The sequence below is a fragment of the Ranitomeya imitator genome, chromosome 1 (genome assembly GCF_032444005.1).
Source record: "Ranitomeya imitator isolate aRanImi1 chromosome 1, aRanImi1.pri, whole genome shotgun sequence".
NCBI classification, from domain to species: domain Eukaryota; kingdom Metazoa; phylum Chordata; class Amphibia; order Anura; family Dendrobatidae; genus Ranitomeya; species Ranitomeya imitator.
Genome location: NC_091282.1, coordinates 559,746,901 through 559,764,225, shown reverse-complemented (window position 1 = coordinate 559,764,225; position 17,325 = coordinate 559,746,901).

The following is a 17,325-nucleotide window of genomic DNA, read 5'->3' as shown; positions in this document are numbered from 1 at the left end:
CTGTCAGTCTATTCTCTCTGTTATCAGCCATTCCCCTGTCCTTCTGGCAGTCTATTTCTCTCTGTTATCAGCCAATCCCGGTCCTGCTGTCAGTCTATTTCTCTCTGTTATCAGCCATTCCCCCTTACTGCTGTCAGTCTATTTCTCTGTTATCAGCCATTCCTCTGTCAAGCTGTCAGTCTATTCTCTCTGTTATCAGCCATTCCCCGTCCTGCTGTCAATCTATTCTCTCTGTTATCAGCCATTCCCCATCCCGCTGTCAGTCTATTTCTCTCTGTTATCAGCCATTCCCCATCTTGCTGTCAGTCTATTTCTCTGTTATCAGCCATTCCCCGTCCTGTTGTCAGTCTATTTCTCCCTGTTATCAGCCATTCCCCATCCTGCTGTCAGTCTATTTCTCTCTGTTATCAGCCATTCCCCTGTTCTGCTGTTAGTCTATTTCTCTCTGTTATCAGCCATTCCCCTGTCCTTCTGGCAGTCTATTTCTCTCTGTTATCAGCCATTCCCTGTCCTGCTGTCAGTCTATTTCTCTCTGTTATCAGCCATTCCCCGTCCTGCTGTCAGTCTATTTCTCTCTGTTATCAGCCATTCCCTCGTCCTGCTCTCAGTCTATTTCTCTCTGTTATCAGCCATTCCACGTCTAGCTGTCAGTCTATTCTCTCTGTTATCAGCCATTCCCCTGTCCTTTGTTCAGTCTATTTCTCTCTGCTTCAACCATTCCCCTGTCCTGCTGTCAGTCTATTCTCTCTGTTATCAGCCATTCCCCATCCCGCTGTCAGTCTATTTCTCTCTATCAGCCATTCTCCTGTCCTTCTGGCAGTCTATTTCTCTCTGTTATCAGCCAATCCCGGTCCTGCTGTCAGTCTATTTCTCTCTGTTATCAGCCATTCCCCCTTACTGCTGTCAGTCTATTTCTCTGTTATCAGCCATTCCTCTGTCAAGCTGTCAGTCTATTCTCTCTGTTATCAGCCATTCCCCCGTCCTGCTGTCAGTCTATTCTCTCTGTTATCAGCCATTCCCCCGTCCTGTTGTCAGTCTATTTCTCTCTGTTATCAGCCATTCCCCGTCCTGCTGTCAGTCTATTTCTCTCTGTTATCAGCCATTCCCCGTCCTGCTGTCAGTCTATTCTCTCTGTTATCAGCCATTCCACATCCCGCTGTCAGTCTATTTCTCTCTGTTATCAGCCATTCCCCGTCCTGTTGTCAGTCTATTTCTCTCTGTTATCAGCCATTCCCCGTCCTGCTGTCAGTCTATTTCTCTCTGTTATCAGCCATTCCCCATCCTGCTGTCAGTCTATTTCTCTGTTATCAGCCATTCCCCATCCCGCTGTCAGTCTATTGCTCTCTGTTATCAGCCATTTCCCCGTCCTGCGGTCAGTCTATTTCTCTCTGTTAACAGCCAATCCCTATCCTGCTGTCAGTCTATTTCTCTCTGTTATCAGCCATTCCCCCGTCCTGCTGTCAGTTTATTTCTCTCTGTTATCAGCCATTCCCCTGTCCTGCTGTTAATCTATTTCTCTCTGTTAATAGCCATTCCCCATCCCGCTGTCAGTCTATTTCTCTCTGTTATCAGCCATTCCCCGTCCTGCTGTCAGTCTATTTCTCTCTGTTATCAGCCATTCTCCGTCCTGCTGTCAGGCTATTTATCCCTGTTATCAGCCATTCCCCCGTCATGCTGTCAGTCTATTCTCTCTGTTATCAGCCATTCCCTGTCCTGCTGTCAGTCTATTTCTCTCTGTTATCAGCCATTCCCCGTCCTGCTGTCAGTCTATTTCTCTCTGTTATCAGCCATTCCCCGTCCTGCTGTCAGTCTATTTCTCTCTGTTATCAGCCATTCCCCGTCCTGCTGTCAGTCTATTTCTCTGTTATCAGCCATTCCCCATCCCGCTGTCAGTCTATTTCTCTCTGTTATCAGCCATTCCCCATCTTGCTGTCAGTCTATTTCTCTGTTATCAGCCATTCCTCTGTCAAGCTGTCAGTCTATTCTCTCTGTTATCAGCCATTCCCCCGTCCTGCTGTCAGTCTATTCTCTCTGTTATCAGCCATTCCCCCGTCCTGTTGTCAGTCTATTTCTCTCTGTTATCAGCCATTCCCCGTCCTGCTGTCAGTCTATTTCTCTCTGTTATCAGCCATTCCCCGTCCTGCTGTCAGTCTATTTCTCTCTGTTATCAGCCATTCCCCGTCCTGCTGTCAGTCTATTTCTCTGTTATCAGCCATTCCCCGTCCTGTTGTCAGTCTATTTCTCTCTGTTATCAGCCATTCCCCGTCCTGCTGTCAGTCTATTTCTCTGTTATCAGCCATTCCCCATCCCGCTGTCAGTCTATTTCTCTCTGTTATCAGCCATTCCCCATCTTGCTGTCAGTCTATTTCTCTGTTATCAGCCATTCTCCTGTCCTGCTGTCAGTCTATTCTCTCTGTTATCAGCCATTCCCCTGTCATGTGTTCAGTCTATTTCTCTCTGTTATCAACCATTCTCCTGTCCTGCTGTCAGTCTATTCTCTCTGTTATCAGCCAATCCCCCGTCCTGTTGTCAGTCTATTCTCTCTGTTATCAGCCATTCCCCCGTCCTGTTGTCAGTCTATTTCTCTCTGTTATCAGCCATTCCCCGTCCTGCTGTCAGTCTATTCTCTGTTATCAGCCATTCCCCATCCCGCTGTCAGTCTATTTCTCTCTGTTATCAGCCATTCCCCATCCCGCTGTCAGTCTATTTCTCTCTGTTATCAGCCATTCCCCATCTTGCTGTCAGTCTATTTCTCTCTGTTATCAGCCATTTCCCGTCCTGCTGTCAGTCTATTCTCTCTGTTATCAGCCATTCCCCTGTCCTGTGTTCAGTCTATTTCTCTCTGTTATCAGCCATTCCCCTGTCCTGCTGTCAGTCTATTCTCTCTGTTATCAGCCATTCCCCTGTCCTGCTGTCAGTCTATTCTCTCTGTTATCAGCCAATCCCCGTCCTGTTGTCAGTCTATTCTCTCTGTTATCAGCCATTCCCCTGTCCTGCAATCAGTCTATTCTCTCTGTTATCAGCCATTCCCCCGTCCTGCTGTCAGTCTATTCTCTCTGTTATCAGCCATTCCCCCGTCCTGTTGTCAGTCTATTTCTCTCTATCAGCCATTCCCCATCCTGCTGTCAGTCTATTTCTATCTGTTATCAGCCATTCCCCTGTCCTGCTGCCAGTCTATTTCTCTCTGTTATCAGCCATTCCCCTGTCCTGCTGTCAGTCTATTTCTCTCTGTTATCAGCCAATCCCCGTCCTGCTGTCAGTCTATTTCTCTCTGTTATCAGCCATTCCCCCGTCCTGCTGTCAGTTTATTTCTCTCTGTTATCAGCCATTCCCCTGTCCTGCTGTTAGTCTATTTCTCTCTGTTAATAGCTATTCCCCATCCCGCTGTCAGTCTATTTCTCTCTGTTATCAGCCATTCCCCGTCCTGCTGTCAGTCTATTTCTCTCTGTTATCAGCCATTCCCCGTCCTGCTGTCAGTCTATTTCTCTCTGTTATCAGCCATTCCCCGTCCTGCTGTCAGTCTATTTCTCTCTGTTATCAGCCATTCCCTCGTCCTGCTCTCAGTCTATTTCTCTCTGTTATCAGCCAATCCCCGTCCTGCTGTCAGGCTATTTATCCCTGTTATCAGCCATTCCCCTGTCATGCTGTCAGTCTATTCTCTCTGTTATCAGCCATTCCCTGTCCTGCTGTCAGTCTATTTCTCTCTGTTATCAGCCATTCCACGTCCTGCTGTCAGTCTATTTCTCTCTGTTATCAGCCATTCTCCGTCCTGCTGTCAGGCTATTTCTCTCTGTTATCAGCCATTCTCCGTCCTGCTGTCAGGCTATTTATCCCTGTTATCAGCCATTCCCCTGTCATGCTGTCAGTCTATTCTCTCTGTTATCAGCCATTCCCTGTCCTGCTGTCAGTCTATTTCTCTCTGTTATCAGCCATTCCCCATCCTGCTGTCAGTCTATTTCTCTCTGTTATCAGCCATTCCCTCGTCCTGCTCTCAGTCTATTTCTCGCTGTTATCAGCCAATCCCCGTCCTGCTGCCATGCTATTTATCCCTGTTATCAGCCATTCCCCTGTCATGCTGTCAGTCTATTCTCTCTGTTATCAGCCATTCCCTGTCCTGCTGTCAGTCTATTTCTCTCTGTTATCAGCCATTCCCCGTCCTGCTGTCAGTCTATTTCTCTCTGTTATCAGCCATTCCCTCGTCCTGCTCTCAGTCTATTTCTCTCTGTTATCAGCCAATCCCCGTCCTGCTGTCAGGCTATTTATCCCTGTTATCAGCCATTCCCCTGTCATGCTGTCAGTCTATTCTCTCTGTTATCAGCCATTCCCTGTCCTGCTGTCAGTCTATTTCTCTCTGTTATCAGCCATTCCCCGTCCTGCTGTCAGTCTATTTCTCTCTGTTATCAGCCATTCTCCGTCCTGATGTCAGGCTATTTATCCCTGTTATCAGCCATTCCCCTGTCATGCTGTCAGTCTATTCTCTCTGTTATCAGCCATTCCCTGTCCTGCTGTCAGTCTATTTCTCTCTGTTATCAGCCATTCCCCGTCCTGCTGTCAGTCTATTTCTCTCTGTTATCAGCCATTCCCTCGTCCTGCTCTCAGTCTATTTCTCTCTGTTATCAGCCATTCTCCGTCCTGCTGTCAGGCTATTTATCCCTGTTATCAGCCATTTCCCTGTCATGCTGTCAGTCTATTCTCTCTGTTATCAGCCATTCCCTGTCCTGCTGTCAGTCTATTTCTCTCTGTTATCAGCCATTCCACGTCCTGCTGTCAGTCTATTTCTCTCTGTTATCAGCCATTCCCCATCTTGCTGACCGTCTATTTCTCTGTTATCAGCCATTCTCCTGTCCTGCTGTCAGTCTATTCTCTCTGTTATCAGCCATATCCCTGTCCTGTGTTCAGTCTATTTCTCTCTGTTATCAACCATTCCCCTGTCCTGCTGTCAGTCTATTCTCTCTGTTATCAGCCATTCCCCATCCCGCTGTCAGTCTATTCTCTCTGTTATCAGCCATTCCCCTGTCCTGTGTTCAGTCTATTTCTCTCTATCAGCCATTCTCCTGTACTGCTGTCAGTCTATTTCTCTCTTTTATCAGCCAATCCCCGTCCTGCTGTCAGTCTATTCTCTCTGTTATCAGCCATTCCTCTGTCCTGCTGTCAGTCTATTCTCTCTGTTATCAGCCATTCCCCCATCCTGCTGTCAGTCTATTCTCTCTGTTATCAGCCATTCCCCCGTCCTGTTGTCAGTCTATTTCTCTCTGTTATCAGCCATTCCCCTGTCCTGCTGTCAGTCTATTCTCTCTGTTATCAGCCATTCCCCTGTTCTGCTGTCAGTCTATTCTCTCTGTTATCAGCCATTCCCCTGTCCTTCTGGCAGTCTATTTCTCTCTGTTATCAGCCATTCCCCCTTACTGCTGTCAGTCTATTTCTCTCTGCTATCAGCCATTCCCCTGTCCTGCTGTCAGTCTATTTCTCTCTGTTATCAGCCAATCTCGTCCTGCTGTCAGTCTATTTCTCTCGGTTATCAGCCATTCCCCATGCCGCTGTCAGTCTATTTCTCTCTGTTATCAGCCATTCCCCCGTCCTGCTGTCAGTCTATTTCTATCTGTTATCAGCCATTCCCCCGTCCTGCTGTCAGTCTATTTCTCTCTGTTATCAGCCATTCCCCTGTCCTGCTGTCAGTCTATTTCTCTCTGTTAACAGCCAATCCCCATCCTGCTGTCATTCTATTTCTCTCTGTTATCAGCCATTCCCCATTCCGCTGTCAGTCTATTTCTCTGTTATCAGCCATTCCCCATCCCGCTGTCAGTCTATTTCTCTCTGTTATCAGCCATTCCCCCGTCCTGCTGTCAGTCTATTTCTCTCTGTTATCAGCCATTCCCCATCCCGCTGTCAGTCTATTCTCTCTGTTATCAGCCATTCCCCATCCCGCTGTCAGTCTATTCTCTCTGTGATCAGCCATTCCCCATCCCGCTGTCAGTCTATTTCTCTCTGTTAAAAGCCATTCTCCTGTCCTGCTGTCAGTCTATTTTTCTCTTTTATCAGCCATTCCCCACGTCCTGCTGTCAGTGTATTCTCTCTGTTATCAGCCATTCCCCCGTCCTGTTGTCAGTCTATTTCTCTCTATCAGCCATTCCCCATCCTGCTGTCAGTCTATTTCTATCTGTTATCAGCCATTCCCCTGTCCTGCTGCCAGTCTATTTCTCTCTGTTATCAGCCATTCCCCTGTCCTGCTGTCAGTCTATTGCTCTCTGTTATCAGCCATTTCCCCGTCCTGCGGTCAATCTATTTCTCTCTGTTAACAGCCAATCCCTATCCTGCTGTCAGTCTATTTCTCTCTGTTATCAGCCATTCCCTGTCCTGCTGTCAGTTTATTTCTCTCTGTTATCAGCCATTCCCTGTCCTGCTGTCAGTCTATTTCTCTCTGTTATCAGCCATTCCCCGTCCTGCTGTCAGTCTATTTCTCTGTTATCAGCCATTCCCCATCCCGCTGTCAGTCTATTTCTTTCTGTTATCAGCCATTCCCCATCTTGCTGTCAGTCTATTTCTCTGTTATCAGCCATTCTCCTGTCCTGCTGTCAGTCTATTCTCTCTGTTATCAGCCATTCCCCTGTCCTGTGTTCAGTCTATTTCTCTCTGTTATCAACCATTCTCCTGTCCTGCTGTCAGTCTATTCTCTCTGTTATCAGCCAATCCCCCGTCCTGTTGTCAGTCTATTCTCTCTGTTATCAGCCATTCCCCCGTCCTGTTGTCAGTCTATTTCTCTCTGTTATCAGCCATTCCCCGTCCTGCTGTCAGTCTATTCTCTGTTATCAGCCATTCCCCATCCCGCTGTCAGTCTATTTCTCTCTGTTATCAGCCATTCCCCATCTTGCTGTCAGTCTATTTCTCTCTGTTATCAGCCATTTCCCGTCCTGCTGTCAGTCTATTCTCTCTGTTATCAGCCATTCCCCTGTCCTGTGTTCAGTCTATTTCTCTCTGTTATCAGCCATTCCCCTGTCCTGCTGTCAGTCTATTCTCTCTGTTATCAGCCATTCCCCATCCCGCTGTCAGTCTATTTCTCACTTTTATCAGCCAATCCCCATCCTGCTGTCAGTCTATTCTCTCTGTTATCAGCCATTCCCCTGTCCTGCTGTCAGTCTATTCTCTCTGTTATCAGCCAATCCCCGTCCTGTTGTCAGTCTATTCTCTCTGTTATCAGCCATTCCCCTGTCCTGCAATCAGTCTATTCTCTCTGTTATCAGCCATTCCCCCGTCCTGCTGTCAGTCTATTCTCTCTGTTATCAGCCATTCCCCCGTCCTGTTGTCAGTCTATTTCTCTCTATCAGCCATTCCCCATCCTGCTGTCAGTCTATTTATCTCTGTTATCAGCCATTCCCCATCTTGCTGACCGTCTATTTCTCTGTTATCAGCCATTCCCTGTCCTGCTGTCAGTCTATTTCTCTCTGTTATCAGCCATTCCCCATCCCGCTGTCAGTCTATTTCTCACTTTTATCAGCCAATCCCCATCCTGCTGTCAGTCTATTCTCTCTGTTATCAGCCATTCCCCTGTCCTGCTGTCAGTCTATTCTCTCTGTTATCAGCCAATCCCCGTCCTGTTGTCAGTCTATTCTCTCTGTTATCAGCCATTCCCCTGTCCTGCAATCAGTCTATTCTCTCTGTTATCAGCCATTCCCCCGTCCTGCTGTCAGTCTATTCTCTCTGTTATCAGCCATTCCCCCGTCCTGTTGTCAGTCTATTTCTCTCTATCAGCCATTCCCCATCCTGCTGTCAGTCTATTTCTATCTGTTATCAGCCATTCCCCTGTCCTGCTGCCTGTCTATTTCTCTCTGTTATCAGCCATTCCCCTGTCCTGCTGTCAGTCTATTTCTCTCTGTTATCAGCCAATCCCTGTCCTGCTGTCAGTCTATTGCTCTCTGTTATCAGCCATTTCCCCGTCCTGCGGTCAGTCTATTTCTCTCTGTTAACAGCCAATCCCTATCCTGCTGTCAGTCTATTTCTCTCTGTTATCAGCCATTCCCCCGTCCTGCTGTCAGTTTATTTCTCTCTGTTATCAGCCATTCCCCTGTCCTGCTGTTAGTCTATTTCTCTCTGTTAATAGCTATTCCCCATCCCGCTGTCAGTCTATTTCTCTCTGTTATCAGCCATTCCCCGTCCTGCTGTCAGTCTATTTCTCTCTGTTATCAGCCATTCTCCGTCCTGCTGTCAGGCTATTTATCCCTGTTATCAGCCATTCCCCTGTCATGCTGTCAGTCTATTCTCTCTGTTATCAGCCATTCCCTGTCCTGCTGTCAGTCTATTTCTCTCTGTTATCAGCCATTCCCCGTCCTGCTGTCAGTCTATTTCTCTCTGTTATCAGCCATTCCCTCGTCCTGCTCTCAGTCTATTTCTCTCTGTTATCAGCCAATCCCCGTCCTGCTGTCAGGCTATTTATCCCTGTTATCAGCCATTCCCCTGTCATGCTGTCAGTCTATTCTCTCTGTTATCAGCCATTCCCTGTCCTGCTGTCAGTCTATTTCTCTCTGTTATCAGCCATTCCACGTCCTGCTGTCAGTCTATTTCTCTCTGTTATCAGCCATTCTCCGTCCTGCTGTCAGGCTATTTCTCTCTGTTATCAGCCATTCTCCGTCCTGCTGTCAGGCTATTTATCCCTGTTATCAGCCATTCCCCTGTCATGCTGTCAGTCTATTCTCTCTGTTATCAGCCATTCCCTGTCCTTCTGTCAGTCTATTTCTCTCTGTTATCAGCCATTCCCCATCCTGCTGTCAGTCTATTTCTCTCTGTTATCAGCCATTCCCCATCCTGCTGTCAGTCTATTTCTCTCTGTTATCAGCCATTCCCTCGTCCTGCTCTGTCTATTTCTCTATGTTATCAGCCAATCCCCGTCCTGCTGCCATGCTATTTATCCCTGTTATCAGCCATTCCCCTGTCATGCTGTCAGTCTATTCTCTCTGTTATCAGCCATTCCCTGTCCTGCTGTCAGTCTATTTCTCTCTGTTATCAGCCATTCCCCGTCCTGCTCTCAGTCTATTTCTCTCTGTTATCAGCCATTCCACGTCTAGCTGTCAGTCTATTTCTCTCTGTTATCAGCCAATCCCCGTCCTGCTGTCAGGCTATTTATCCCTGTTATCAGCCATTCCCCTGTCATGCTGTCAGTCTATTCTCTCTGTTATCAGCCATTCCCTGTCCTGCTGTCAGTCTATTTCTCTCTGTTATCAGCCATTCCACGTCCTGCTGTCAGTCTATTTCTCTCTGTTATCAGCCATTCTCCGTCCTGCTGTCAGGCTATTTCTCTCTGTTATCAGCCATTCTCCGTCCTGCTGTCAGGCTATTTATCCCTGTTATCAGCCATTCCCCTGTCATGCTGTCAGTCTATTCTCTCTGTTATCAGCCATTCCCTGTCCTTCTGTCAGTCTATTTCTCTCTGTTATCAGCCATTCCCCATCCTGCTGTCAGTCTATTTCTCTCTGTTAACAGCCAATCCCTATCCTGCTGTCAGTCTATTTCTCTCTGTTATCAGCCATTCCCCCGTCCTGCTGTCAGTTTATTTCTCTCTGTTATCAGCCATTCCCCGTCCTGCTGTCAGGCTATTTATCCCTGTTATCAGCCATTCCCCTGTCATGCTGTCAGTCTATTCTCTCTGTTATCAGCCATTCCCTGTCCTGCTGTCAGTCTATTTCTCTCTGTTATCAGCCATTCCCCGTCCTGCTGTCAGTCTATTTCTCTCTGTTATCAGCCATTCCCTCGTCCTGCTCTCAGTCTATTTCTCTCTGTTATCAGCCATTCTCCGTCCTGCTGTCAGGCTATTTATCCCTGTTATCAGCCATTTCCCTGTCATGCTGTCAGTCTATTCTCTCTGTTATCAGCCATTCCCTGTCCTGCTGTCAGTCTATTTCTCTCTGTTATCAGCCATTCCACGTCCTGCTGTCAGTCTATTTATCTCTGTTATCAGCCATTCCCCATCTTGCTGACCGTCTATTTCTCTGTTATCAGCCATTCCCTGTCCTGCTGTCAGTCTATTTCTCTCTGTTATCAGCCATTCCCCGTCCTGCTGTCAGTCTATTTCTCTCTGTTATCAGCCATTCCCTCGTCCTGCTCTCAGTCTATTTCTCTCTGTTATCAGCCATTCTCCGTCCTGCTGTCAGGCTATTTATCCCTGTTATCAGCCATTTCCCTGTCATGCTGTCAGTCTATTCTCTCTGTTATCAGCCATTCCCTGTCCTGCTGTCAGTCTATTTCTCTCTGTTATCAGCCATTCCACGTCCTGCTGTCAGTCTATTTATCTCTGTTATCAGCCATTCCCCATCTTGCTGACCGTCTATTTCTCTGTTATCAGCCATTCCCTGTCCTGCTGTCAGTCTATTTCTCTCTGTTATCAGCCATTCCCCATCCCGCTGTCAGTCTATTTCTCACTTTTATCAGCCAATCCCCATCCTGCTGTCAGTCTATTCTCTCTGTTATCAGCCATTCCCCTGTCCTGCTGTCAGTCTATTCTCTCTGTTATCAGCCAATCCCCGTCCTGTTGTCAGTCTATTCTCTCTGTTATCAGCCATTCCCCTGTCCTGCAATCAGTCTATTCTCTCTGTTATCAGCCATTCCCCCGTCCTGCTGTCAGTCTATTCTCTCTGTTATCAGCCATTCCCCCGTCCTGTTGTCAGTCTATTTCTCTCTATCAGCCATTCCACGTCCTGCTGTCAGTCTATTTATCTCTGTTATCAGCCATTCCCCATCTTGCTGCCAGTCTATTTCTCTCTGTTATCAGCCATTCCCCTGTCCTGCTGTCAGTCTATTTCTCTCTGTTATCAGCCAATCCCTGTCCTGCTGTCAGTCTATTGCTCTCTGTTATCAGCCATTTCCCCGTCCTGCGGTCAGTCTATTTCTCTCTGTTAACAGCCAATCCCTATCCTGCTGTCAGTCTATTTCTCTCTGTTATCAGCCATTCCCCCGTCCTGCTGTCAGTTTATTTCTCTCTGTTATCAGCCATTCCCCTGTCCTGCTGTTAGTCTATTTCTCTCTGTTAATAGCTATTCCCCATCCCGCTGTCAGTCTATTTCTCTCTGTTATCAGCCATTCCCCGTCCTGCTGTCAGTCTATTTCTCTCTGTTATCAGCCATTCTCCGTCCTGCTGTCAGGCTATTTATCCCTGTTATCAGCCATTCCCCTGTCATGCTGTCAGTCTATTCTCTCTGTTATCAGCCATTCCCTGTCCTGCTGTCAGTCTATTTCTCTCTGTTATCAGCCATTCCCCGTCCTGCTGTCAGTCTATTTCTCTCTGTTATCAGCCATTCCCTCGTCCTGCTCTCAGTCTATTTCTCTCTGTTATCAGCCAATCCCCGTCCTGCTGTCAGGCTATTTATCCCTGTTATCAGCCATTCCCCTGTCATGCTGTCAGTCTATTCTCTCTGTTATCAGCCATTCCCTGTCCTGCTGTCAGTCTATTTCTCTCTGTTATCAGCCATTCCACGTCCTGCTGTCAGTCTATTTCTCTCTGTTATCAGCCATTCTCCGTCCTGCTGTCAGGCTATTTCTCTCTGTTATCAGCCATTCTCCGTCCTGCTGTCAGGCTATTTATCCCTGTTATCAGCCATTCCCCTGTCATGCTGTCAGTCTATTCTCTCTGTTATCAGCCATTCCCTGTCCTTCTGTCAGTCTATTTCTCTCTGTTATCAGCCATTCCCCATCCTGCTGTCAGTCTATTTCTCTCTGTTATCAGCCATTCCCTCGTCCTGCTCTGTCTATTTCTCTATGTTATCAGCCAATCCCCGTCCTGCTGCCATGCTATTTATCCCTGTTATCAGCCATTCCCCTGTCATGCTGTCAGTCTATTCTCTCTGTTATCAGCCATTCCCTGTCCTGCTGTCAGTCTATTTCTCTCTGTTATCAGCCATTCCCCGTCCTGCTGTCAGTCTATTTCTCTCTGTTATCAGCCATTCTCCGTCCTGCTGTCAGGCTATTTATCCCTGTTATCAGCCATTCCCCTGTCATGCTGTCAGTCTATTCTCTCTGTTATCAGCCATTCCCTGTCCTGCTGTCAGTCTATTTCTCTCTGTTATCAGCCATTCCCCGTCCTGCTGTCAGTCTATTTCTCTCTGTTATCAGCCATTCCCTCGTCCTGCTCTCAGTCTATTTCTCTCTGTTATCAGCCATTCTCCGTCCTGCTGTCAGGCTATTTATCCCTGTTATCAGCCATTCCCTGTCCTGCTGTCAGTCTATTTCTCTCTGTTATCAGCCATTCCACGTCCTGCTGTCAGTCTATTTATCTCTGTTATCAGCCATTCCCCATCTTGCTGACCGTCTATTTCTCTGTTATCAGCCATTCTCCTGTCCTGCTGTCAGTCTATTCTCTCTGTTATCAGCCATATCCCTGTCCTGTGTTCAGTCTATTTCTCTCTGTTATCAACCATTCCCCTGTCCTGCTGTCAGTCTATTCTCTCTGTTATCAGCCATTCCCCATCCCGCTGTCAGTCTATTTCTCTCTGTTATCAGCCATTCCCCGTCCTGCTGTCAGTCTATTTCTCTCTGTTATCAGCCATTCTCCGTCCTGCTGTCAGGCTATTTATCCCTGTTATCAGCCATTCCACCGTCATGCTGTCAGTCTATTCTCTCTGTTATCAGCCATTCCCTGTCCTGCTGTCAGTCTATTTCTCTCTGTTATCAGCCATTCCCCGTCCTGCTGTCAGTCTATTTCTCTCTGTTATCAGCCATTCCCTCGTCCTGCTCTCAGTCTATTTCTCTCTGTTATCAGCCATTCCACGTCTAGCTGTCAGTCTATTCTCTCTGTTATCAGCCATTCCACGTCCTGCTGTCAGTCTATTTCTCTCTGTTATCAGCCATTCCCCATCTTGCTGACCGTCTATTTCTCTGTTATCAGCCATTCTCCTGTCCTGCTGTCAGTCTATTCTCTCTGTTATCAGCCATATCCCTGTCCTGTGTTCAGTCTATTTCTCTCTGTTATCAGCCATTCCCCGTCCTGCTGTCAGGCTATTTATCCCTGTTATCAGCCATTCCCCTGTCATGCTGTCAGTCTATTCTCTCTGTTATCAGCCATTCCCTGTCCCGCTGTCAGTCTATTTCTCTCTGTTATCAGCCATTCCCCGTCCTGCTGTCAGTCTATTTCTCTCTGTTATCAGCCATTCTCCGTCCTGCTGTCAGGCTATTTATCCCTGTTATCAGCCATTCCCCTGTCATGCTGTCAGTCTATTCTCTCTGTTATCAGCCATTCCCTGTCCTGCTGTCAGTCTATTTCTCTCTGTTATCAGCCATTCCCCGTCCTGCTGTCAGTCTATTTCTCTCTGTTATCAGCCATTCCCTCGTCCTGCTCTCAGTCTATTTCTCTCTGTTATCAGCCATTCTCCGTCCTGCTGTCAGGCTATTTATCCCTGTTATCAGCCATTTCCCTGTCATGCTGTCAGTCTATTCTCTCTGTTATCAGCCATTCCCTGTCCTGCTGTCAGTCTATTTCTCTCTGTTATCAGCCATTCCACGTCCTGCTGTCAGTCTATTTATCTCTGTTATCAGCCATTCCCCATCTTGCTGACCGTCTATTTCTCTGTTATCAGCCATTCTCCTGTCCTGCTGTCAGTCTATTCTCTCTGTTATCAGCCATATCCCTGTCCTGTGTTCAGTCTATTTCTCTCTGTTATCAACCATTCCCCTGTCCTGCTGTCAGTCTATTCTCTCTGTTATCAGCCATTCCCCATCCCGCTGTCAGTCTATTTCTCTCTGTTATCAGCCATTCCCCGTCCTGCTGTCAGTCTATTTCTCTCTGTTATCAGCCATTCTCCGTCCTGCTGTCAGGCTATTTATCCCTGTTATCAGCCATTCCACCGTCATGCTGTCAGTCTATTCTCTCTGTTATCAGCCATTCCCTGTCCTGCTGTCAGTCTATTTCTCTCTGTTATCAGCCATTCCCCGTCCTGCTGTCAGTCTATTTCTCTCTGTTATCAGCCATTCCCTCGTCCTGCTCTCAGTCTATTTCTCTCTGTTATCAGCCATTCCACGTCTAGCTGTCAGTCTATTCTCTCTGTTATCAGCCATTCCACGTCCTGCTGTCAGTCTATTTCTCTCTGTTATCAGCCATTCCCCATCTTGCTGACCGTCTATTTCTCTGTTATCAGCCATTCTCCTGTCCTGCTGTCAGTCTATTCTCTCTGTTATCAGCCATATCCCTGTCCTGTGTTCAGTCTATTTCTCTCTGTTATCAACCATTCCCCTGTCCTGCTGTCAGTCTATTCTCTCTGTTATCAGCCATTCCCCATCCCGCTGTCAGTCTATTCTCTCTGTTATCAGCCATTCCCCTGTCCTGTGTTCAGTCTATTTCTCTCTATCAGCCATTCTCCTGTCCTGCTGTCAGTCTATTTCTCTCTTTTATCAGCCAATCCCCGTCCTGCTGTCAGTCTATTCTCTCTGTTATCAGCCATTCCTCTGTCCTGCTGTCAGTCTATTCTCTCTGTTATCAGCCATTCCCTGTCCTGCTGTCAGTCTATTTCTCTCTGTTATCAGCCATTCCCCGTCCTGCTGTCAGTCTATTTCTCTCTGTTATCAGCCATTCTCCGTCCTGCTGTCAGGCTATTTATCCCTGTTATCAGCCATTCCCCTGTCATGCTGTCAGTCTATTCTCTCTGTTATCAGCCATTCCCTGTCCTGCTGTCAGTCTATTTCTCTCTGTTATCAGCCATTCCCCGTCCTGCTGTCAGTCTATTTCTCTCTGTTATCAGCCATTCCCTCGTCCTGCTCTCAGTCTATTTCTCTCTGTTATCAGCCATTCTCCGTCCTGCTGTCAGGCTATTTATCCCTGTTATCAGCCATTCCCTGTCCTGCTGTCAGTCTATTTCTCTCTGTTATCAGCCATTCCACGTCCTGCTGTCAGTCTATTTATCTCTGTTATCAGCCATTCCCCATCTTGCTGACCGTCTATTTCTCTGTTATCAGCCATTCTCCTGTCCTGCTGTCAGTCTATTCTCTCTGTTATCAGCCATATCCCTGTCCTGTGTTCAGTCTATTTCTCTCTGTTATCAACCATTCCCCTGTCCTGCTGTCAGTCTATTCTCTCTGTTATCAGCCATTCCCCATCCCGCTGTCAGTCTATTTCTCTCTGTTATCAGCCATTCCCCGTCCTGCTGTCAGTCTATTTCTCTCTGTTATCAGCCATTCTCCGTCCTGCTGTCAGGCTATTTATCCCTGTTATCAGCCATTCCACCGTCATGCTGTCAGTCTATTCTCTCTGTTATCAGCCATTCCCTGTCCTGCTGTCAGTCTATTTCTCTCTGTTATCAGCCATTCCCCGTCCTGCTGTCAGTCTATTTCTCTCTGTTATCAGCCATTCCCTCGTCCTGCTCTCAGTCTATTTCTCTCTGTTATCAGCCATTCCACGTCTAGCTGTCAGTCTATTCTCTCTGTTATCAGCCATTCCACGTCCTGCTGTCAGTCTATTTCTCTCTGTTATCAGCCATTCCCCATCTTGCTGACCGTCTATTTCTCTGTTATCAGCCATTCTCCTGTCCTGCTGTCAGTCTATTCTCTCTGTTATCAGCCATATCCCTGTCCTGTGTTCAGTCTATTTCTCTCTGTTATCAGCCATTCCCCGTCCTGCTGTCAGGCTATTTATCCCTGTTATCAGCCATTCCCCTGTCATGCTGTCAGTCTATTCTCTCTGTTATCAGCCATTCCCTGTCCCGCTGTCAGTCTATTTCTCTCTGTTATCAGCCATTCCCCGTCCTGCTGTCAGTCTATTTCTCTCTGTTATCAGCCATTCTCCGTCCTGCTGTCAGGCTATTTATCCCTGTTATCAGCCATTCCCCTGTCATGCTGTCAGTCTATTCTCTCTGTTATCAGCCATTCCCTGTCCTGCTGTCAGTCTATTTCTCTCTGTTATCAGCCATTCCCCGTCCTGCTGTCAGTCTATTTCTCTCTGTTATCAGCCATTCCCTCGTCCTGCTCTCAGTCTATTTCTCTCTGTTATCAGCCATTCTCCGTCCTGCTGTCAGGCTATTTATCCCTGTTATCAGCCATTTCCCTGTCATGCTGTCAGTCTATTCTCTCTGTTATCAGCCATTCCCTGTCCTGCTGTCAGTCTATTTCTCTCTGTTATCAGCCATTCCACGTCCTGCTGTCAGTCTATTTATCTCTGTTATCAGCCATTCCCCATCTTGCTGACCGTCTATTTCTCTGTTATCAGCCATTCTCCTGTCCTGCTGTCAGTCTATTCTCTCTGTTATCAGCCATATCCCTGTCCTGTGTTCAGTCTATTTCTCTCTGTTATCAACCATTCCCCTGTCCTGCTGTCAGTCTATTCTCTCTGTTATCAGCCATTCCCCATCCCGCTGTCAGTCTATTTCTCTCTGTTATCAGCCATTCCCCGTCCTGCTGTCAGTCTATTTCTCTCTGTTATCAGCCATTCTCCGTCCTGCTGTCAGGCTATTTATCCCTGTTATCAGCCATTCCACCGTCATGCTGTCAGTCTATTCTCTCTGTTATCAGCCATTCCCTGTCCTGCTGTCAGTCTATTTCTCTCTGTTATCAGCCATTCCCCGTCCTGCTGTCAGTCTATTTCTCTCTGTTATCAGCCATTCCCTCGTCCTGCTCTCAGTCTATTTCTCTCTGTTATCAGCCATTCCACGTCTAGCTGTCAGTCTATTCTCTCTGTTATCAGCCATTCCACGTCCTGCTGTCAGTCTATTTCTCTCTGTTATCAGCCATTCCCCATCTTGCTGACCGTCTATTTCTCTGTTATCAGCCATTCTCCTGTCCTGCTGTCAGTCTATTCTCTCTGTTATCAGCCATATCCCTGTCCTGTGTTCAGTCTATTTCTCTCTGTTATCAACCATTCCCCTGTCCTGCTGTCAGTCTATTCTCTCTGTTATCAGCCATTCCCCATCCCGCTGTCAGTCTATTCTCTCTGTTATCAGCCATTCCCCTGTCCTGTGTTCAGTCTATTTCTCTCTATCAGCCATTCTCCTGTCCTGCTGTCAGTCTATTTCTCTCTTTTATCAGCCAATCCCCGTCCTGCTGTCAGTCTATTCTCTCTGTTATCAGCCATTCCTCTGTCCTGCTGTCAGTCTATTCTCTCTGTTATCAGCCATTCCCCCATCCTGCTGTCAGTCTATTCTCTCTGTTATCAGCCATTCCCCCGTCCTGTTGTCAGTCTATTTCTCTCTGTTATCAGCCATTCCCCTGTCCTGCTGTCAGTCTATTCTCTCTGTTATCAGCCATTCCCCTGTTCTGCTGTCAGTCTATTCTCTCTGTTATCAGCCATTCCCCTGTCCTTCTGGCAGTCTATTTCTCTCTGTTATCAGCCATTTTCCCTTACTGCTGTCAGTCTATTTCTCTCTG